General features: G+C 44.2%; 1 protein-coding gene across 7 annotated transcripts in view; it reads right to left on the bottom strand.

Moving 5' to 3' along the window:
• ZFAT (zinc finger and AT hook domain containing) overlaps nt 1–24168 on the bottom strand; it is a 256026-nt gene that overhangs the window by 214924 nt on the left and 16934 nt on the right. For 2 of the 7 annotated variants that reach the window (XM_011977080.1, XM_011977079.1), the window contains exon 2: nt 2990–3148. The exons of the other annotated variants lie outside the window; for them this stretch is intronic. The gene's annotated coding sequence lies outside the window, so the exon portion shown is untranslated. The remainder of the gene's footprint in view (nt 1–2989; nt 3149–24168) is intronic. 7 annotated transcript variants of the gene reach the window in all.

Below are 24168 nucleotides of genomic sequence, written 5' to 3'. Positions count from 1 at the left end.
TCAGCATTAACTGATAAGGACTTAAAGTAGCCATCACAAAAATGCCTTCATGATAAAGGACAAGCCTCTCTACAACAAGCAAAAAAACACTGCATCTCAGAAAAGAAATCAGAGATATAAAGAAAACCCAAATGAAAATTTTAGAACAGAAAAATACAGCAACAACAAAACTTTCAATGGATGGGCTCAAAGCAGAATGAAAAGGAGAGAAAAATAACAAAGAAAAGAGATTGAAAAAGAAAAGAACAGAGCCCCCAAGGACCTGTGGGACTATCACAAAAGATTAACATTTGTGACATGAGTCCCAAAAAAAGAAAAAGAGAATAGAACTGGGCAAGTATTCAAAGAAATTACAGCTGAAAACTTCCCAAATTTGACAAAAGATATAAATCCACTAATTCAAGAAGCTGAGCAAACCCCAGACAGGATAAATCCAAAAAAATCCATGCCAAGTACAGCCATAAAAAAGTATGAGTTCATGTCCTTTCAAGGGACATGGATGAAGCTGGAAACCATCATTATCAGCAAACTAACCAGGAACAGAAAACCAAATACCACATGTTCTCACTCATAAGTGGGAGTTGAACAATGAGAACACATGGACACAGGGAGGGGAACATCACACACTGGGGCCTGTTGGGAGCTTGGGGGAAAGGGGAAGGAGAACATTAGGACAAACAGCTAATGCATGCAGGGCTTAAAACATAGATGACAGGTTGACAGGTGCAGCAATCCACCGGGGCACATATATACCTACATAACAAACCTTCACGTTCTGCACAAGTATCCAAGAACTTAAAGTAAAATAATTTAAAAAAAAGAAATCCATGCCAAGACACATCATAATCAAATCTCTGAAAACTAAAGACAAAGAGAAAATGTAAAAGTAACAAGAAAAAAAGTCTATAGAGGAAAATTATATGAATGACAGCAGATTTATCATCAGATACAATGGAACCCAGAAGGAAATGGCACAGCATTTTCAAATGTTGAAAGAAAAGAACTGTCCACCTAAAATTCCATGTCCAGTGAAAATACCCTTCAGGAATGGAGGGGAAATCAAGACATTCTCAAAGGAAGAAAAATTGGCGTAATTTGTCACCAGTAGACATCACCTAATAGAATGGCTACAGGAAGTTTCCTAAACAGGAAAAAAATATAAAAACAATAAATCTTAGAACATCAAAAAGAAAGAAAGAAGAAAAGAAAGTATAAAAATATGAGTAAATACACCAGACTTTCCTCTTAGGTTTTCTAAATTATGTTTGACGGTTGAAACAAAAAGTCTATCTCTGTGGGAAGTAGTTCTCAATGTATGCAGAAGAAATACTTACAACAATTATACCATGAATGGGGAGGGGGTCCTCTCAAACTTCTGCTCTGAGATGTTGATAAAGAACCTTCATAACTTGACTATCAACCCTTGTACTGAATTCCCTTCCCTTCTACCACAGGTTCACCCCAACAATAGGATATAAGAGCAACGATCCTCAAGTAAATCAGAGATGACTTGCTTTACAAGAAGAGAGGAGTCAAAACATTGCTATCTATGCAGAAAGAAAGAATGGCAAAATTGAGACACCCATTACTCAGCATAGTTCCTAGGCTTGAAAGAGAACTAACAAACACTCAGCTTAAGGGACGTCAGAATGAACGAAGAAGTGAACCACTCCAATGTTGCTGCAGTTTCCGCATATTTAACAGATAGGATCCTTCTGGGAATGCTAGAATCAGGAATTATGACACCAAGTCACTTCAGCCATAAACCTTATTCTTGTGCTTTTCTTTCTTGCTGGTAATTTTACATAAAAGGATATATAGCTAGAATAGATTATATACCAATAATTTTGATAATGAATTCTATGATGTGTTTTGTCTTTTTGTATCTTTTTTCCTTCCTACCATGATACCAGTTATTTATAAGTGATCCGTGTAGTTTGAATGTATTTGAATAACCTCAGTATATTTTAGCTCCACTCACTGATTTGACCTAACAAAGCACCAAAAGGACATAAGTATTCCCATGTATTTTATAAGCCTAAAGTCAGTGACAGGAAACCCAACATCAAGAATTTGAACCAGGCCAGGCACAGTGGCTCACGCCTGTAATCCCAGTACTTTGGGAGGCTGAGGCAGGCGGATCACCTGAGGTCAGGAGTTCAAGACCAGCCTGGCCAAATGGTGAAACCCTGTCTCTACTAAAAATAGAAAAAACTGAGGTAGCTGGCAAGATGGCCGAATAGGAACAGCTTCAGTCTGCAGCTCCCAGCGAGATCAAAGCAGAAGGCAGGTAATTCCTGCATTTCCAACTAAGGTACCCAGTTCATCTCATTGGGTCTGGCTGGACAGTGGGTGCAGCCCACAGAGAGTGAGCCAAAGCAGGGTGGGGCATCACCTCACTGGAAAGTGCAAGGGTCAGGAGATTTTCCCTTTCCTAGCCAAGGGAAGCCGTGAGAGACTGTACCGGGAAGAACAGTGCATTCCAGTCCAGGTACCGCGCTTTCCCATGGTCCTCGCAATCAGCAGACCCGGAGATTGTCTCCAGTGCCTGGCTCGGCAGGTGCCACCCCCAGAGCCCAACAAGCTAAGATCTACTGACTTGAAATTCTTGCAGCTTGAAATTCTGGCTTGAAATTCTCACAGTCTGAGGTCGACCTGGGACACTAGAGCTTGGTGGGGAAAAGGGCATCGCCATTGCCGAGGCCTGAGTAGGCAGTTTTACCCTCACGGTGTAAACAAAGCTGCCAGGAAGTCTGAACTGGATGGACCCCACCACAACTCCCTGGGACAGAGCACCGGGGGGAAGGGGCGGCTGTGGGTGGAGCCTCAGCAGACTTAAACGTCCCTGCCTGACAGCTCTGAAGAGAGGAGCAGTTCTCACAGCACAGTGTTTGAGCTCTGATAATGGACAGACTGCCTCCTCAAGTGGGTCCCTGACCCACCGTGTATCCAGACTAAGAGACGCCTCCCAGTAGGAGTCAACAGACACCTCATACAGGAGAGCTCTGGCTGGCACCTGGCAGCTTCCCCTCTGGGACGAAGCTTCCAGAAGTAAGAACAGGCAGCACTCTTTGTTGTTCTGCAGCCTCTGTTGGTGATACCCAGGTAAATAGGGTCTGGAGTGGACCTCCAGCAAACTCCAGCAGACCTGCAGCAGAGGGGCCTGTTAGAAGGAAAACTTAACAAACAGAAAGGAATAGTATCAACATCACCAACATCAAAGACCAAAGGTAGATAAACCCACAAAGATGGGGAGAAACCAGCGCAAAAAGGCTGAAAATTCCAAAAACCAGAATACCTCTTCTCCAAAGGATCACAACTCCTGGCCAGCAAAGGAACAAAACTGGACGGAGAATGAGTTTGACGAATTGACAGAAGTAGGCTTCAGAAGGTGGGTACTAACAAACTCCTCCGAGCTAAAGGAGCATGTTCTAACCCAATGCAAGGAAGCTAAGAACCTGAAAAAAAGGTTAGACAAATTCCTAACAACAATAACCAGCTTAGAGAAGAACATAAATGGCCTGATGGAGCCGGAAAACACAGCATGAAAATTTCATGAAGCATACACAAGTATCAATGGCCAAATCAATCAAGCAGAAGAAAGGGTATTAGAAATTGAAGATTAACTCAATGAAATAAAGCAAGAAGACAAGATTAGAGGAAAAAAAGTGAAAAGAAGTGAACAAAGCCTCCAAGAAATATGGCACTATGTGGAAAAACCAAATCTACGTTTGATTGTTGTACCTGAAAGTGATAGGGAGAATGGAACCAAGTTGGAAAACACTCTTGAGGATATTCTCCAGGAGAACTTCCCAATCTAGCAAAGCAGGCCAACATTCAAATTCAGGAAATACAGAGACCACCACAAGAATATTCCTTGAGATGAGCAACCTCAAGACACATAATCGTCAGATTTACCAAGGTTGAAATAAAGGAAAAAATGTTAAAGGCAGTCAGAGAGAAAGGCTGGGTTACCCACAAAGGGAAGCCCATCAGACTAACAGTGGATCTCTCAGCAGAAACCCTACAAGCCGGAAGAAAGTGGGGGCCAATATTCAACATTCTTAAACAAAAGAATTTTCAACCCAGAATTTCCAAATCCAGCCAAACTAAGCTTCATAAGTGAAGGAGAAATAAAAGCCTTTACAGACAAGCAAATGTTTAGAGATTTTGTCACCACCAGGCCTGCCTTACAAGAGCTCCTGAAGGAAGCACTAAACATGGAAAGGAACAACTGGTACCAGCCACTGCAGAAACATGCCAATTTGTAAAGACCAAAGACTATGAAGAAACTGCATCAACTAATGGACAAAATAACCAGCTAGCATCATATGACAGGATCAAATTCACACATAACAATATTAACCTTAAATGTAAATGGGCTAAATGCCCCAATTAAAAGGCACAGATGGGCAAATTAGATAGAGTCAAGACCCATCAGTGTGCTATATTCAGGAGACCCATTTCATGTGCAAAGACACACATAGGCTCAAAATAATGGGATGGAGGAAGATCTACCAAGCAAATGGGAAACAAAAAAAAGCAGGGGTTGCAATCCTATTCTCTGATAAAACAGACTTTAAACCAACAAAGATCAAAAGAGACAAAGAAGGCCATTACATAATGGTAAAGGGATCAACACAACAAGAATAGCTAACTATCCTAAATATATATGCATCCAACACAGGAGCAAGCAGATTCATAAAACAACTTCTTAAAGACCTACAAAGAGACTTAGACTCCAACACAATAACAGTGGGAGACTTTAACACCCCATTGTCAATATTAGACAAATCAATGAGACAGAAAATGAACAAGGATAACCAGGACTTGAACTCAGCTCTGGACTAAGCGGACCTAATAGACATCTACAGAACTCTCCACCCCAAATCAACAGAATAAACATTCTTCTCAGCACCACACTGCACTTATTCTAAAACTGACCACATAATTAGGAGTAAAACACTCCTCAGCAAATGCAAAAGAACGGAAATTATAACAGTCTCCCAGACCACAATGCAATCAAATTAGAACTCAAGATTAATAAACTCACTCAAAACCACACAACTACATGGAAACTTAACAACCTGCACCTGAATGACTACTGGGTAAATAATGAAATAAAGGCAGATACAAGATGTTCTTTGAAACAAGTGAGAACAAAGACACAACGTACCAGAATCTCTGGGACACATTTAAAGCAGTGTGTAGAGGGAAATTTATAGCACTAAATGCCCACAAGAAAAAGCAGGAGAGATCTAAAATTGACACCCTAACATCACAATTAAAAGAACTAGAGAAGCAAGAGCAAACAAATTCAAAAGCTAGCAGAAGACAAGAAATAACTAAGATCAGAGCAGAACTAAAGGAGACAGAGACACGAAAAACCCTTCAAAAAAAATCAATGAATCCAGTAGCTGGTTTTTTGAAAAGATCGACAAAATAGATAGACTGCTAGCCAGATTAATAAAGAAGAAAAGAGAGAAGAAACAAATAGACACAATAAACAATGATAAAGGGGCTATCACTACTGATCCCACAGAAATACAAACTACCATCAGAAAATACTATAAACACCTCTAGGCAAATAAACTAGAAAGTCTAGAAGAAATGGACAAATTCCTGTACACATACATCCTCCCAAGACTAAATCAGGAAGAAGTCGAATCCCTGAATAGAACAATAACAAGTTCTGAAATTGAGGCAGTAATTAATAGCCTACCAACCAAAAAAATCCAGGACCAGATGGATTCACAGCCAAATTCTACTAGAGGTGCGAAGAGGAGCTAGTACCATTCCTTTTGAAACTATTCCAAACAATAGAAAAAGAGGGAATGCTCCCTAACTCATTTTATGAGGCCAGCATCATCCTGATACCAAAACCCAGCAGAGACACAACAACAACAACAAAATTTTAGGCCAATATCCCTGATGAACACTGAAAAATCCTCAATAAAATACTGGCAAACCAAATCCAGCAGCACATCAAAAAGCTTATTCACCACAATCAAGTTGGCTTCATCCCTGGGATGCAAGGCTAGTTCAACATACGTAAATAAATAAATGTAATCTATCACATTAACAGAACCAATGACAAAAACCACATGATTATCTCGACAGACACTGAAAAGGCCTTTGACAAAATTCAACAGTCCTTCATGCTAAAAACTCTCAATAAATTAGGTATCAATGGGACATATCTCGAAATAATAACAGCTATTTATGACAGACCCACAGCCAATATCATACTGAATGGGCAAAAACTGGAAGCATTCCCTTTGACAACTGACACAAGACAAGGATGCCCTCTCTCACCTCTCCTATTCAACATAGTATTGGAAGCTCTGGCCAGGGCAATCAGGCAAGAGAAAGAAATAAAGGGTATTCAATTAGGAAAATAGGAAGTCAAATTGTCTCTGTTTGCAGATGACATGACTGTATATTTAGAAAACCACATTATCTCAGCCCCAAACCTCCTTAAGCTGATAAGCAACTTCAGCAAAGTCTCAGGATATAAAATGAATGTGCAAAAATCACAAGCATTCCTATACACCAATAACAGACAAAGAGCCAAATCATGAGTGAACTCCCATTCACAATTGCTACAAAGAGAATAAAATACCTAGGAATACAACTTACAAGGGATGTGAAGGATCTCTTCAAGGAGAACTACAAGCCACTGCTCAAGGAAGTAAGAGAGGACACAAACAAATGGAAAAATGTTCATGGATAGGAAGAATCAATATCGTGAAAATGGCCATAATGCCCAAAGTAATTTATAGATTCAATGCTATCCCCATCAAACTACCACTGACTTTCTTCACAGAATTGGAAAAAAACTACTTTAAATTTCATATGGAACCAAAAAAAGAGCCCTAATAGCCAAGACAATCCTAAGCAAAAAGAACAAAGCTGGAGGCATCATGCTACCTGATTTCAAACTATACTGCAAGGCTACAGTAACCAAAACAGCATGGTACTGGTACCAAAACAGATATATAGACCAATGGAACAGAACAGAGGCCTCAGAAATAACACCACACATCTACAACCATCTGATCTTTGACAAACCTGACAAAAACAAGCAATGGGGAAAGGATTCCCTATTTAATAAATGGTATTGGGAAAACCGGCTATCCATCTGTGGAAAGCTGAAACTGGATCCCTTTCTTACACTTTATATAAAAATTAACTCAAGATAAATTAAAGACTTAAATGTAAGACTTAAAACCATAAAAATCCTAGAAGAAAATCTAGGCAATACCATTCAGGACATAGCCATGAGCAAAGACTGCATGAGTAAAACACCAAAAGCAATGGCAACAAAAGCCAAAATTGACAAATAGGATCTAATTAAACTAAAGAGCTTCTGCACAGCAAAAGAAACTATCATCAGAGTCAACACGCAATCTACAGAATGGGAGAAAAATTTTGCAATCCGTCTGAAAAAGGACTAATATTCAGAATCTACAAAGAACTTAAACAAATTTACAAGAAAAAAACAAACAGCCCCATCAAAAAGTGAGTGAAGGATATGAACAGACACTTCTCAAAAGAAGATATTTATGCAGCCAACAAATGTGAAAAAAAAGCTCATCACTGGTCATTAGAGAAATGCAAATCAAAACCACAGTGAGATATCATCTCACACCAGTTAGAATGGTGATCATTAAAAAGTCAGAAAACAACAGATGATGGAAAGGATGTGGAGAAACAGGAACGTTTTTACGCTGTTGGTGGGAGTGTAAATTAGTTCAACCATTGTGGAAGACAGTGTGGAGATTCCTCAAAGATCTAGAACTAGAAATACCATTTGACCCAGCAATCCCATTACTGGGTATATACCCAAAGGATTACAAAACATTATACTGTAAAGACACATGCACACGTATGTTTATTACAGCACTGTTCACAGTAACAAAGACTTGGAACCAACCCAAATGCCCATCAATGATAGACTGGATAAAGAAAATGTGGCACCTATACACCATGAAATACTACGCAGCCATAAGAAAGGATGAGTTCACGTCCTTTGCAGGGACATGGATGAAGACAGAAACCATCATCCTCAGCAAACTAACACAAGAACAGAAAACCAAACACTGCATGTTCCCACCCATAAGTGGGAGTTGAACAATGAGAACACATGGACACAGGGTGGGGAACAGCACACACTGGGGCCTGTCAGGGGTTGGGGGTCGGGGGAGGGACAGCATTAGGAGAAATACTTAATGTAGATAACAGGTTGACGGGTGCAGCAAACCACCATGGCACATGTATACCTATGAAACAAACCTGCACATTCTGTACATGTACCCCAGAACTTAAAGTCTAATTAAAAAAAAAAAAAAAAAAAAAAAAAACAGAAAAAAAATTAGCCAGAGGAGGTAGCGTACACCTGTAGTCCCAGCTACTTGGTTGGCTGAGGCAGGAGAAGCGTTTGAAACCAGGAGGTGGAGGTTGCAGTGAGCCATGATCACGCCACTGCACTCCAGCCTGGGCAACAGAGTCAGACTCTGTCTCCAAAAAAAAAAAAAAAAAGAATTTGAAGCAAAGTCACTTGTGCGGAAAGAATGTAAAGAAAGCACTGGGTAGTTTGGCTAGAGCATAATAATTGGATTTTCTGGATTTCAAAAATTTGGATTGTAATAAAAAGAAACTTTGTGCTATTTTTACAATTTTCGGTACAAATAAATGTGTGTATTAAGAAACAATAAAATTAACATATTTGAGTACCTTTTTTAAAAAATGAGGGAGGGTAAAGGGATGTAAATGGCGGGAAGCTTTCTACACTTCACTCACACAGATCAAATGGCAACAAACAGTGCTGCATCTTGACTGCAGGAGTAATGACACAAATCTACACACAATAAAAATGGATTCAAACTATACACACACACTGCACCGGCACCAATTTCTTGGTTTAATATTGTATGACAGTTACATAAGATGTAACCAATAGGTTGGGATAATAAAAAAAAAAAAGTTCTAGAGATCAACGGTGGAGATGGTTACATAACAACACTAATGTGCCTAATGCCACTAACCTGTCTACCTAAAAATGACTAAAATGGTAAATTTTGTGTTGTGTATAGTTTATATTTATTTTAAAAATGTAAACCACTTTTGGGTAAACTGGGTAAAAGGCACGTGAGACTTCTGTATTATCTTTACAACTTCTTGTGAATCTGTAATTATTTCAAAATACACATTTAAAAAAACTAACTGTGGCAAACAAAAAGAGTCTGGATCTTCTGGAACAAACAATAATTTTGAGAAGATCATGTACACTGCTAGGTGGCTTATCCATGATCCCAGATCATCCCAACTACCCTGGAAGATATGTAAGGCTCAGAAAGGTAGAGGGAGGCAGCTCCCGGAGGCACACCCAGAATGCAGCCCAGTGAATGTGCCCATCTCTGAGCGCTGGTGGGGAAGTTTGGGGTCTGAAGGGCTGGCTATGGACCCCACACCTTTGCCCAGTACCTTCTATGCCAGCTGGTGGGGAGGTTTGGGGTCTGAAGGGCTGGCTGTGTACCCCACACCTCTGCCCAGTACTCTCTATACCAGTTGGTGGGAAGAGGCAGGGTCTGAAGGGCTGGCTTTTGCCACACCTTTGCCCACTGCCTTTCATACCATCTATACTCATTACCTTCAGTAACAGCCTTAACCAGCCCAATGCCAGCTTCCCCTTAGCGATGATGCTGCCAACACAGTAGGCACTCAACAAGTGCCAGATGATCTGATTATTAGAAAATGATTAACCATTTATCAATGCCCTCAAGAAGACAAAATGCTACATTATGAGACTATTACACTACTCTGTTTAAAAGCCCCAGATTAAAAATCTCTTACTACTTCTCTTTGATTAGTATAAATCATCCTCCCTGCTTTGTAACTATCTTTTACTTGGATTTATTAACTTTAGAGAGAGTCCAACAGCCAAAGCTAAGACCCTATTAAATTATCTATCTTATGAGGAGAGGAGTAGGGTGACAAATTCTTTCTGAGTTATACTTTTGTTTTCTCGTTTTTCATTTGTCCTTAAGTTATTAATTTCCTAAAGGCCAGCAGCTTCCCAATCGGAATGGAAATATTTTAACAACATAAAGCTGGATTGCTGTCACATCCAGCGTAAAGAATAGTCTCATACGTGCAGATGAGTACAGTTTAAAATACCTTTTTTTATATATTCAGGAAAAGAGACTCAGGTTAGAACAAACATGTTCCTTCCATTTAGCTCATCTTGCAGAACTTTTAATCAGCTGTGAATAAACTATCGACTTCATTACCATCATCATACTTAGGGAAAACTTGCTGTAACCAAAACAATGGCATTGAAAGAGGAAGAAGCCGATGAGAAGGAAGGTTAAATTAATTAAACCCTCACCATGAGCCGGCACCACCAGAGGCTCATACGAGGCTTATTTAATTCTCATAACAATCCTGTGAAATAGGTTTTATTATTGTATTGCCTCAAATCTAAGACAACATCTACTTTAGGGAGCACGGATATTTTACACACCACTACAAAAGATAAAAGCGCTGCCAAATAAACTCAGACACACTAGTTTCTCACCATACCAACTGGAAGCTGCCTCCTGATCTTAGAGATGCTAAAATCTAAGTCTGGCCGGACACAGTGGCTCACGCCTGTAACCCCAGCACTTTGGGAGGCTTAGACGGGCAGATCACTTGAGCTCAGGAGTTCAAAACCACCTAAGGGACATGGCGAAACCCTGTCTCTACCAAAAATACAAAAACTTAGCCAGGCGTGGTGGCGCCTACCCATGGTCACAGCTACTCAGGAGGCTAAGGTGGGAAGATCACTTGAGCCTGGAAGGCGGAGGTTGCAGTGAGCAGAGATCGTGCCACTGCCCTCCACTGTGGGTGCAGAGTGAGACTCTGTCTCAAAAATAAAATAAAATAAAATAAAATAAAATAAAATAAAAGTGTTTGAATCAATGAAGTTCAGTAGCATTTCCATATAACTGGGCAGGCTGGATGTGAGCTGGGGAGATCCTGGTTCCCAACCCCGGCTCCCTTCCCTGTAAGGCCCCTTTTCCCCAGCATGCCGTACACACTCAGGCTGTAAGCCCGGCTTCTGAGCTCACCTCTATGCCAGCACGACAGCCCTGCTTTCAAGGGAGAGGAGATAAACTTTTCCTGAGTACCAGAGGATTTCGCGCTCCCTCTCACATTTGATCCGGACAAGCTGGGTTGCTGCTAGCTGTTAAGGCACCTCGGTGAGAACTGGACAAACGCATCCTTCCTTAAGACACTAGCACCCCCTGTCAGAAAATGGTCATAACATATTGAGTTTGTTGGAACAATACACTTTGCAGTCATTTGTGGAAAACTCATAATAAACATACATATTCATTATGCGAAATGTGCCCTCTTAAAAAGTGGCTCCCTTGCGGGCACGGAGGATACAAGAAAAAAAAAAAGAGGTGGCTCCTTTGTGCAGTGTGTAACCTGCACAGCTGTACACAGTAGCTCTGCGAATGTGTCAGACAGAAAGATATGATTATCACACGTTACAGATGAGAAAGCTATAACTTGCCTAAGAATCAAATACAGGCCTGTATGGTTCCATAGCTACTTGATGAGTCACAAGGAGCTTAAAAATTAGGTAGGAAAGCAGGTTGTATGTGTGCACATCTACATATGAACATACTAACCACATGCCACAGGAGCATGTGCGGAGAAGGCAGAGATCTCTGTGGCTGGAGCACCTGGGAGAGGTTTGTCAGAAAAGGAGAAGTTGAACTGCTCCAGGAGGTGGCGAGACAGCTGGAGGAAGGAAAGGAGAAGGGAGTGGAAGCCACGCAGCCAGTGGGGTCAGAACCAAGAGCCTCACCTGCTGGAAGAGCCTTGAGTGTAGAGAGAGGACAGGTTAAAGGCAGGGCAGGCACACTGAGAGCTGCGGCGGCTCCTCCAAGAGCCCCCCACAGACCAGTACTTGGCCAGGAATGGATGCAAGAAGCTCCTGCCCCCTAGGCAGGAGGCCCATCCCAGAGGTCTGGAGACAGCGGGTGGGGGCACTTAGAAAGCCTGCCCTGTCTGATGCGGCAGCTGCCTCCCAGGTCCAGCCACTGGAGGCCCAAATATTGACCTTGTAGTTGGAATCCCCTGATTTTTAAGCACTGGCCATCAAATAAGATTTTTCTGGGAAAGAAAAAAAAGAAAAGAAAAAAAACCTTTGCAGCCTCTGCAGACCAAACAAAGCAAATCTGCAGGTTAGGTCTGGCCTGCGGGTTGCCAATTTGCAATTTCTGATAAAAGGCTTTCCACCTGGGTGACTAGGGGAAAGTTGTTAACTTACAGGGGAAAAGCCAAGGAAACTGGTCTGAAAAAAAAACAGAGACACACAGACCATGAGACAGAGAAAGAGAGGGACATTGAGAGGGACCGAGGAGAGGACCCAGCACCTTCTGCCCATCCACCCAGCTCCCTAACACCCCATACCAGTGCCTGGCTTGGGTAGATGGAAGACAATTAGTGTGATTTTGCTAGTTTAGAGATTTTCTCTGAGTTTTTCAGATCTTCCACAACAGGAATTACACGTGTAATCCAAAAAATAAAAAATAAATTTTAAAAAACACTTATATGGGTGTTAGAAATAAAGGGATAGCAACTGACAAAATAGTAAGATCTCCCTCTTAGGGGAGGAAGACTTACTGATGACCAGACCGCTTTGGCCTCAGACACGTCAACTTGTCTTGGTTAGGACCAAACACTCCTTCAAGACCGAGATCAAGGCCAGGGCTGCCCATACCACAGGGACATGCCAGCTCTGGACACAGCTGTTGGGTTCCTGGTATTTCTCTTTGATGTTGATTAGATGTTTGACTGTGCAGGGTAGGGATATGTCTTACATTTCTCCCTTCCTTTATGTAATAAAGATATGTTCATTGATAAAATGACCCAAAAAATAAAAGAAGACAGGAAACTAGTTTAACCGGCAGCAAGATAGATTTAGATTATGTGGGGAAAAGGCATTCTTGGCATAAAAGTTTCATTCATTGCAACGAGAAACTTGGTGAGTGTGGCAGGTGTGGGCAGCCTAGCCTGAAAGTGCCAGATTCCAGAGCTGCAAATGTGTGGGCTGGGTGTAAGGAGTGCCCAGGTGAGCAGATGGCCCGCCGGGGTTAGAGGAGGCCAGGCAGGAAAAGGCACAGGAGCTCCCAGAGCTGGTGTTCTAAGAGTTTCCACACGTCAGCCATGGGAAGGAGAGGAAGACATCAAGACTTCATGGCACAATGCGGCACCCCCACCCTCCCCTGCCCCAGCCACCAGCTGCAGGGAGGTGCTTACGCTGCCTCCTGCTGGTGACACATACATTCCTATTAGTGACCACACTGGAACCTCCCTGCTGTCCTGGGAAACAGCCGAGTACATGGTGTCATCCCCATCACCAGCACCACCGTCAGCATCCCCTTTTTACAGAGGAGAAACCTGGGGCTCAGGTGAGTTAGTGAGTTGCCAAAGGAGCCCCCAGCCAGATGAATTAAAAAGCCAGAACTTAACCAAGACCCTCCAAGTCGACCACCACATCTGCCTACCCCCCTGGTGCCTAGCCCTGCCACGGGAAATCGCTTGTTATTTCCCATAATGCTCACAGAGAGCAATACTGCGAGGAATGCAGGTCTTGGTCTCCCCAGCCCACAGCCAGCGTCATGGTTAGAAGGACATTTCAAATGATTAATTACAACTAAGAAAAGGAGCTACATGGAGAAGGGGACTTTGCTGTGTTTGTTATAATTTACTACAGCAATTCATTTTGGGCAGCAACAACGGGAAAATAACAGTATGCCAGATGTAAGTGATACCAACCCACCCAGACCACATACTTAATGAGCATGCCCACTGCACAGGTTGGCAGCAGGTCCAGAACCAGGGAACAGTGGACCACCAGGTAAGAGGCAGACAGGCTTTTAGCAAAACAACACTGGGAGTTACCGTCAGGCAGAAAGTACAGACCGTCATCGATGGGAGGGCGACATACACGTGCTAACACCACCCTCCGGTGGCCCATCAGGGCACTACATCTGAATGGCCATAATTGTAAAAAACATGGCTAGCGTTTACTGATTGCCTAACTCTTAGCTGGTACCTTCCCCGTCACCCCACTTAACCTTCACATTAACCCAGTAAGTGAAGGGCTGCTGTTCCCATCTTAAGATGAGTTAACTGAGCCAGGTAGGGGATTACAAGGTGATACAGCAGGTGGACACACAGCAGGGCTGCAACCCAAACACGCATCCTTGGCCCAGGACCAGACTCCGCTGTCCTTCCTAGGTGGAGTCGCTGCTGCTGCTGGTCCCCAGAGGGGGTGCAGCTGCCCTAACAGCCCAGATGCCCTGGCCAGCCCCAGCAGGTAACTCAGACCAACTCTGACCACAGACTGGCCGCCAACTGGCCAATTCTCAACCTGAATAAGTTATTTTCAACTCTTATGGGGCTTTCCCATGTATGCCTACATTTCTATGTGACAGAAATGACATGGAGAGGAATAAACCTAACCCAGGGTCCAGGTGGCATGCTTCCACTGACACGGCTACAAGGCAGGCACAACCACCCTGCCCTGAGTCCGGGTTATCCTGGGTTGGGGGCTGGGACCAGAGACTTCTGGGGTGCAGGGGAGTTCTGCGTCCAGATGTGACACTGGTTACTCACTGGTTATGCAGTGAGTTCAGTTTGCGAACATTCACTAAGCTGTTTATCCTATTTATACTTCTCCACATGCATGTAACACAGTAATCTAAGAAAATGTGAACAGCACATTTTAAAGGAAAAGATATACGGAAAAAAAAACAATATTCTGATTCACAAGTAAACCTCTCATTTAAAACAATACAGATCGGGAGACTACTTTGGCCCTCGTAGCTGTGTGACCCTGCGCACACATACTTAGCCTCTCTGAGCTTCAGCTTCCGTCTGCACAGGGCTGTAGGGAGGACCGCAGGACATCACGAAGACAACATGCCTCACTTAGTACCTGGCCCCTCGCAGGCACCATTGTACACGCAGCAGTATGAGGGGTACCCGCCTGGTCAGGAGCCCAGGCCTCCGGCTCCGAGCTCCTTAGTGGCTCTCATACTTCCAGTGGATGGCTTCTGCTCACGTCTCTGAATTTCTTTATCCCTCAGTGTCTCTTCTGAAAGAAGAGTAGCCCAAATTAAAAGTGGCCTTGGAGTGTTTGAAAGTGGAGCCTAGTCTTCAGGCCTCATGCAGAGGCTAACGTGCAGAGACACAGAGACAGCATCTTGAACCAAAGCAAGGGTGTGGGCAGACTCACCAGCACCCTCCTCCCCTTCATCCTGCAGGGACGCAATAGGAACCAACCCTCCTGCCTCCTGCGGCTCCCCTGCCCACAAATCATCCCCAAGGTGCCTCCCTCCCAGCTCTGAGGCTCAGTGGATTGAAGTTCCAATAAATGCACACCCCTAATTTGTGAAATGATTATCATGCATCTCATAAAATGCTGATGAACATGCCAAAGCCCATAGCTCACACAGTTAACGTGTTTATTAAACGCAAGAGAGAAATCCCGTGGGTGTTTCTTTGCTGAAGCTGGATTAACAAAATAAAATGAGAAATACTCAGCATCAGCTATAATTAAGGCTGGGCCAACAGTTGCATTATAATTTTATGCATACACATCTCTTCCATGCTGAAGCTTGGCATAAATTCTTTTAAGTTATTTTTAAGCACTCTCAAAATGAGAGCCCCTGGGCAATGGAATATATTCACATTTAACACAATAATCATAGCTTTAAAATGTGGCCCTCAGGAAAGCAACACAAATCATTTTACATAAACAGGAACAGCCCCCCACCCTGAGAGCAGATGTGTGGGAAGGGCTCAGGGTATAGGAACACCCCCTGCCCCACTGCAGACCCTGGACAGCACAGCTCCCCACTGACAAACTGACAAGGTGGCCCTGAGGAGCCTCCTACCCACAGCTCTCATGCGATGCCTCTAAGTAACCAAGTCTCTGTGGTCATTTCCACATGAAAAGTAAAAGGAGCAAAATCCTCTCCCATTTTCTAGTGTATTGGGGAGAAATAGCAATGCCCATCACCACCGCACGTCCGGGTTGCCAGCTGTTGGTCTGTGTTGCTTTAGCGTATTTCGGTTCCTCTGTGGGGTCGGTCTACCTCTCATCTCGCTTCTGAAGTAAAGGGCCGCCTGAAAGCCAGCTTCAGCACTGAGCTCGGGTCAGAAGCCCCGGGTTCAAACACCATGGCAAACCCCATGGCATCACCACTTCCGTGTGACTGGAGCCACCTTTCCCTTCCTCAATCTGTATGGACTCAGCTCAAAAATGGAGATAACCACAGCTGCCCGGGTAAGAATGATGGGCGGTGGGGGAATCTGGTGGTGGGGGTCTTCGGTAGGGGAATACTGGGAAAAGGCTTTGTAGGCTGCTACAAACAGTGTCAATGCTGAAGAGAACAGAGAAATTTTTAAATCCAGAAACATTCAGCTGGATAGCTAAAGCTACCTACTGGGTCCCTAGTTGCTTCTGCTATCCTCTAACACACATCTGTACAAATCCACAAACACACATGTAAACATACACATACACACATGCACCCACAAAACACGCATGCGTACATACACAAATGCACATACAAGCACACATGCACACACAGACACACACTTTCTTTAGGGAAACCAAGGACACAGGCAATTCAGAAGCTTTTTGAGAGGCAATATAAACAACACAGCACCAATAATGACAGCAAGTAGAAATAAGGGATCCAAATCCCAAGAACTGAGAAGAGAACGAGCCACGAGGAAGGGGAGAAGAAGGTGGGGGAGACAACGGGAAGAAAAGGAGCCAGGACTTGGGTTTCCAGAGTTTGAGCCACAGCAGGTACTTGGAGGAGCTGTCGAGCCCTGGGAGGGAGCAGAAAATTGCCACCCAGTTCCAGCTCTGGAAACACAACACTCGTTCAGGGTCCCACATGCCACCTTCGACCTCTGCCCTCTCCCTCAGGGGCCTCAAATTCTACCCGCATTTTCTATCCCATTGCATCCTCAACCCATCAAGAGAAGGAAGAGACCAAATAACAGCTTGCTGCAGCCTCAGGGAACGGAGAGCTGCAGTAGGTGGGATTCAACCCGTTTGTTCATTAGACGTGTCCAGCCATGGTTTCCTCACTCTGCTTCCTGGGGTTTTCAAGATGCAGGGAGTTTATTCCAGTGAAGCACCAAACACAGTGCCTGGCACACAGCAGATGAAGGTGCTGCCTGCACTTTTCTCTGTTTCTGCAGTTTACTAACATCACACTGAGACAGAAGGCAGGCAGGATTCAACTCCGGACCAGACTGAAGCCTGGTCAAAACTGGGAAGAGGTGCCCAAAGCACCTCTCACTGCCCATCACCATAATACACGCCCACCAGCACCGTAACAGTTTACCATTGCAATGGCAACACCCAAAAGTTACTGTCCCTTGCCATGGCAACACCGGAAGTTACCACCCACTTTCTGGCTATTTCTGAATAACCTGCCCCTTAATTAGCACATCATTGCAAGTGGGTATAAATATGGCTGCAAAGCACTGCTACTCTTGGCGCTCTGCCTGCGGGGTAGCCCTGCTCCACGGGAGCGGTAACACTGTCACTGCCTCAATAAAGCTGTTTTCTACTACCACCGGCAGCTCACTCATGAATTCCCTCCTGAAGGAAGCCAAGAACCTGCCCCGCATCAACACCATGGTGGGTGAGAATTCCTGCCAGACAAAACCCAAGTCCTTAGAAATGCTGACTCTACTAAGCCTCCTTCCCTTAATTCAGGGATGTTTTAATTCAACAAAGATGTGATTCGCATGTTACGATAGAGAGCAGAGGCAGCCATGAAAGAGAAAAACGAGTAGAATTTCCAGCGGTCAAGGTAGTCAATCTACCAGGCAAAACAGGCTTGAAAACAATATATAAGGCCGAATTCAGTCAACAGCTACTTTGCTCTTAAAAGGTGCTAGGCACTGCTCCTGGAGATGGCCTCCCTGCCAGGGACACTTCCTAGAGTGGAGGACACAGACAAATGTGTGACTCTGCGCAAGGACATGCACTCCAGCCCAGGTCTGTGAAAGCACGGGGCAAGAGGTTGGATGCTTTGTCCAGGCCAGTGCTGTCCAACAGATACACAGCATGGCCACTGATGTCATCTAAAATGTTCTGGTAGCCATATTAAAATAAAAAGAATCAAGAAAAAAATAATTTTAATGATGTTTTCTTTAATCTAGTATATCCAAAATAGAATCATTTAACTTATAATCCACTTTCAAAGATCAATGAGAAATTTTAAATTTTTGTACTAAGTCTTCAACAGCCAATGTGTTATTTTTCACCCACAGCACATCACAGTTCGGACTAGGCACGAATCCAGTATTCACATTATTCCCAGAATACCGGGAAACTTTTCCCTGCAGACGAGAGAGAGGCAGTGCACAGGTTCTACTCCCTGACCTCCAGCAGGGTAGTAGAAGGCTTCCAACACTCCCAAACTCTTTGGGATTTACTGAGTTAGGAAAATCGAGACTAAGAATTAGCAGATTTAGAACCTGTAGACCAGAGTCCCTGTCTGCACTGTTACAGGAGAGGCAGATGACGGACGGACATTTTCATTTATTATTGTCACAGGTTTAAAAGCTGACTGTGTGCTCAGGGATCCTGAGGTCCTTATCAAGGAGATAAAAAACAGGCTGGGCAGGAACTGGAGGCAGATGTGGAAAACATGCAAATTCAATTCCAAATGTTCGCTTTACAAAAGTCTGAGATTGGCCTCAGTTACATCAGTCTCAGTTACATAAAATGCTCTGATTTTCAAAATTAAATCCTGAAGAAAGAACTTCCCCTCAGTATTTAGATGTGTCTAGGGTCTTTTCAAATTCCAGAATAGAGCTTTAAATTTGAGGAAGGAGAGCCACTGGAAAATGAAGAATTTTCCAAACCATCCCCTCAACTCATCCCCAGCCTACCAAAATGATCTGGCCCATTTTTCCTGGTAACCAAAATATAAAATAAATATTTAATGTATTATCCAAATATCTGGGCTGTTCAGTTTTTATTAGGAGAAAAGAGCAGAATTCTTTTCATTTATGTGCATTGGCCTCATAATTCAACACTAAATGAATGCCTGACATCTGTCACTCACCATGCTAGGTGCAATCAGAAATGAGGAAGACACAGACCCTCCCCTTCAGGAACATAAATAAGCAATTCCATTTTGTTTATGAGAATAATTTTACATGACTGTGGTGTTATTTACAATCTAGTTTTGTAGACTCTTGCTGTTGGAAAGGACAGAGTGTCCAAGTCCAGCTTCCCAGCCGGTGTCTAAACAAGGTCAGAAAGCCCTACCTGACCCTCCCCTTGATGCAGGGGCATCACTGTGGGCAGCTGCCACCTGTGTTTACACCACTGGGAGCCTCAGAAAGGCTGCCCACCTTCTCCTCACCACACTAGGCTAGTACAGCCTCAGGGTGTCCCTGGCAAGGCCAGTCTCTCCCATAGCCAAGTGCTGTAAGCATCTGAACAAGCTATCCAGTGGCCCTGGGTCTTCTCTCCTGCAGGCGTGGCATCCTGGCCCTTCAGCTCCATGCTCAGGCGGGGCCTGCACTGTGGTGGCGGCCAGGAGACCAGTCTCCACTGCAGCGGGCGCCTCCACAGACAGGGTATCTCCCAAGCCACCTGTAGCAGGACCATTCACACACATGTCCCCTAGGGGGCGATAAAAGACAAAAGAGAACTCCGGCCACAGGGCAGCTTGTTCTGGCCTGCAGGCTTGCAATTTTGCAAGGTGAGGAGGACAAGTAAGCAAGCACCTGCTCGCTGGTTTTCAGACTTTTTATTAATTCAGGAACCTCATTCTTCAAGTCTCAGCTCCATCCTAGCTTTCTCAGAGAGACTTTTCGTAAATCCCCTTCAATATTAATGAGGTCTCTGATACTCCCTCCTGCTTATTTGCCTTGCAGTATGACCACAATTTGTAATCACGGATTTAATGCTGTGCTGGTTTAACCTGTCTCCCTCAATAGATTGTAAGCTCCAAAATCATCAATATCATTTAATTCAAAATATAGTAAAGTGCTTTAAAAGATCCATGTTAAAGCTATAAAAGATACTTATCTGCACTTCCTTTATCATGAAAACCAGAACATTTCCAGAGTGTTCACTTAAGAATCCCTGAGAATAATCTGAACTAACTGAACTAACTGAACCCTCCCAGGTTCAAGCGATTCTCCTGCCTCAGTCTCCCGAGTAGCTGGGATTACAGGCACCTGCCACCACAGCTGGCTAATTTTGTATTTTAGTAGAGACAGGGTTTCTCCATGTTGGTCATGGCTGGTCTCGAACTCCCGACCTCAGGTGATCTGCCCACCTCGGTCTCCCATAGTGCTGAGATTACAGACATGAGCCACCACACCGGCCTGAACTAAATCATTCTTCACTCTCATTTTCTAGAAAAAGAAGATGGTGTGCCAAGAAACAAAGATCAGGCTCAGGGTGGGAAAGCCCCCAGTCCAATCCCCAGCAGAGGAGAAAACCAACTTCTCTGACCCTCTGACTCCTCATCTATACAATGGGAGTAAATGCAAATCAGAATGGTGGTTTGAAGGAAGAGAAACCAGAATCAAGACAAAGCACTAGAAGAAAGACGCTCGCTGAAGGGTTTCAGAATCCAGGTGTCAGCAGTGGTGCCCCATCCCTACCTCAATGGGGTAAGTCCCTTCAGGGCCACAGCCACCCAGGACTTCCACTCCTTTCTGGAAATTTACACCCTCAGCCCTCTGCCATTCCCTGTTCATGCCCCACAAACGAAAAGAAGTGAAACTCAGTCCTTTCACTGAAATACGCTCGCCTCCAAAATTCACCTAGTCAGAGGATGAAAGTAAGTAAAATAAACAAGTATGGGAGGAAATCCTAAAACAAAATACAAACAAACAAATGAACAAAACCATACTTTAAATGAATAACCATAATTGCACTGAAATAGAAGACGATCAACCCAAGTAACTTTGGAAGCTGCTGTTTACACCAGATGCCTCAGGCTAAAGAGAAGAAGAGCTCTAATTAAATACTGAACTCTAGGTAGCAGGCTTCTTTTTCACAAAGACATGGTTTCCTGATTCTGAAACTATTTTTGGTATAGTCCAGGACTGAGTAAATAAGTAACTATACTATGGATACTGAGATCCAGATTTTTCTTTGTCAGAGAAGGGAGTTATCATGGAAAGGGGAGAGGACAGAATACACTGTGTTGTTGAATTGCAACTGGAAAAATCCATGTGAACTCAATGATTTTTAAGAGGGAAATAGAGATTGTGTAGGTGTGTACTGAGTTTAGATATATGTATGTCTCATATATGTACAGACATCCCTCTGTTTCCTAGCTGTGTTTCTGAGAGGGCACAGAGGCAATGACACCCAGCTCACCTAGTTCCCAGACCTCCGATTCTAAATGCCACTCTCCACTAAAAGAAACCAGGCCTTCTTGTAGAAACAGCTGATTCCAGAGCTGGAACAGGGAAAGCACAAAATGAGCCCAGAATATCTTGTACCAGAAAGCAAGGAAGTCCTCACAAAAGCGGAGGCATGCTGAAGGAACACAAAGGCCCACTTTAACACAACTGGCCAAACATGGGGGAATCTGAGCATCAAATTAAACAATGAGAAAAGATTACAGACCACTGACTAAAATAAGCATTCCTGAATCTACGCAAATATAAATCAAGGAAAACAGAACATTCTTGCTTACACAGACAACTCGTAAAAAAAAAAAAAAAAATGGTAACAATGTGAGGTACGGCTATGTGAATTAGCTGATTGTGAAAATCATTTCACAATGTATGCCTGCATCAAAAAAAAAAAAAAAAAAAATGGTAACAATGTGAGGTACGGCTATGTGAATTAGCTGATTGTGAAAATCATTTCACAATGTATGCCTGCATCAAAGCGTCACATTGTATACCTTACATACATACAATTTTTGTTAATTATACCTCAATAAAACAGGGGGGGGTGGGGAGAAGACAACTAGTAAGTGCGGAAGAAATGACAGAATTAGACACCCATCATGTAGCAGCCATCCTGATGCTAACCAACTCTGGCAAGAATCATCAATGGGTGCTGAAACTACTGAATGAAGAAAGTCTTTGGAGTGAGGAGTAGCAGGATAAACACACGGTCTCAAAGAGCTCACCACAAGGCATTTCATTACAAAGGGGAAATACAGTAACTTTACAGTGAAGCAACCTGACCTCCTCAAACGTGTGGCATCACCAGTAATGGGAAAAATCATGATCACATGCCTCCTGCTATGGTGTGCTGAGAACGCAGCATTATTTCTGCGTAATTCCTGCCCAGAAATGCAGAATTTAAATCTGCTCACGAGGAAGCATTACACAAAGCCAAAGGGAGGTAGAGTCTACAAAATAACTGGCCCATACTCCACAAAAATATCAATGTCGTGGAATACAAGGCCAGACGCAGCGCTCCAGATTCAGAGAGTGAAGAGACGTGACCCTGGAACGCGGGGCGCGGCTGGGGTGTCCTTCCGCCATAAAGGGTGTGGCTGGGACAATCACTGGAATCTCAAGAGGAGCGCTGCACTGATGCTGTTTCTCATTTTGATAACTGAAACGTGGTTATGTGGGAGGACGTCCTTGTGTTTAGGAAGTAAACACCGAAGATACTTAGGGATAGGCAAAGGGGCATCAGCTCTGCAACTTTATCCCAAATGGCTGAAAGAGAGGACAAAGCAATATAGTAAAATACTAACATTCAGGAGACTGAGTGAAGGGCATATGAAAAGTTTTTGTACTACTCTCTCCATTTTTCTGTAAGTACAAATTTTGTCATAATAACAGGTTAAATGAGAACAAACCCTACATCCAACATGCCTTCAGTATTTGAGCGTCTCAAGGAGAGGTCAACACAGAACAGGCTCCATTTAGACATCCTCCTGGTTCATTCGCCTCTCCTTCCCATCACTGGGTCTTCCCTGCCTTTCTAAAGGCTCCAGAAACTGCAGATCCATGCGCTTTTACTTGCAGAAACTTCAGCTCTAGTGTGCTCCTGTGCCCCCTCCCCACCGGAATCCTCAAATCAAGTTGGCTCAAAGAATAAAAGGTGTCCGTGTAACCAAAGCCTTTCTCCCTAGAAGACATTCGGAGTATTAAATAGAAAAAGCAATCAAATCTATTACTGTAGTTATCACTATAACTACAGTTCCCTAAACCTTGCCTCATTATATATCTAAGGTCTTCATTTTTTAAAGTTGGAAAATTAGTTCTCAAAAGACTAACTGAAAAAAAAACATGAAAATGAAGTCACCTGGGAAAGGGAGGATTTTCATGCCCACAGCAGGACGGTCGTGCTGCAAACTGACGGGTCTCAGGGCTTCAGGGGAGGCAGCCAGGCAGGGAGAACCTAGGAGAAGGCAGTGTCCAGAGGAGGACGAACCAACCATGGCCCAGGCAGCAGCGGAGGAGCTCACTCCAGGCCCAGCGCAAGGGGGTTGCGTCCACATCCTCCCGGGGAGGCACTCCGGCCAAGAAGGCCCTCGCGGACGCTCTGAGAAGTGAGAAGCCTCGGCTCTGCTTCCAGTAGGGCCCCTGGCCACCCTCTTGAGCAAATCCCATACCCCTTTCCCTCTCCATCTTTGTCTCTGAAAGGCAAGAGCCACTCCACAGCTGCCAGGCCCAGGTCCTCCGTCCGTAACTAACCATGCGCTGCCCCCAGGCCCAGCCATCTCCAACCAAGGAGGCGCCACCCTCCAGGCCCGGTCATCTTAACCAAGGTGGCGCCAGCCCCCAAGCCTGGGCCATCTCTAACAAAGGCGGCACCGCTCCCCCAGGCCCTGCCTGCCTCTCTAACCAAGAAGGCACCACCGCCCCTCAGGCCCAGGAGCATCTCTAACCAGGGAGGTACTGCCCCCAGGTCCTGCCCGCATCTCTAACCAAAGTGGCGCCACTCCCCCAGGTCTGGGCCATTGCTAACAAAGGCGGCACCGCCCCCCACTCAGGCCCAGGCAGCATCTCTAACCAAAGAGGTGCTGCCCCCAGGCCCTGCCCGCATCTCTAACCAAGATGGCGCCACCCCCTAGGCCTTGGCCATCTCTAACTAACGCGGCATCAACCCCCAGGCCC

The sequence above is a fragment of the Mandrillus leucophaeus genome, unplaced genomic scaffold (genome assembly GCF_000951045.1).
Source record: "Mandrillus leucophaeus isolate KB7577 unplaced genomic scaffold, Mleu.le_1.0 Scaffold173, whole genome shotgun sequence".
Taxonomy (NCBI): domain Eukaryota; kingdom Metazoa; phylum Chordata; class Mammalia; order Primates; family Cercopithecidae; genus Mandrillus; species Mandrillus leucophaeus.
The sequence above is the reverse complement of the archived record's forward strand: the minus strand, read 5'-3'. Positions and strand labels throughout refer to the sequence as shown.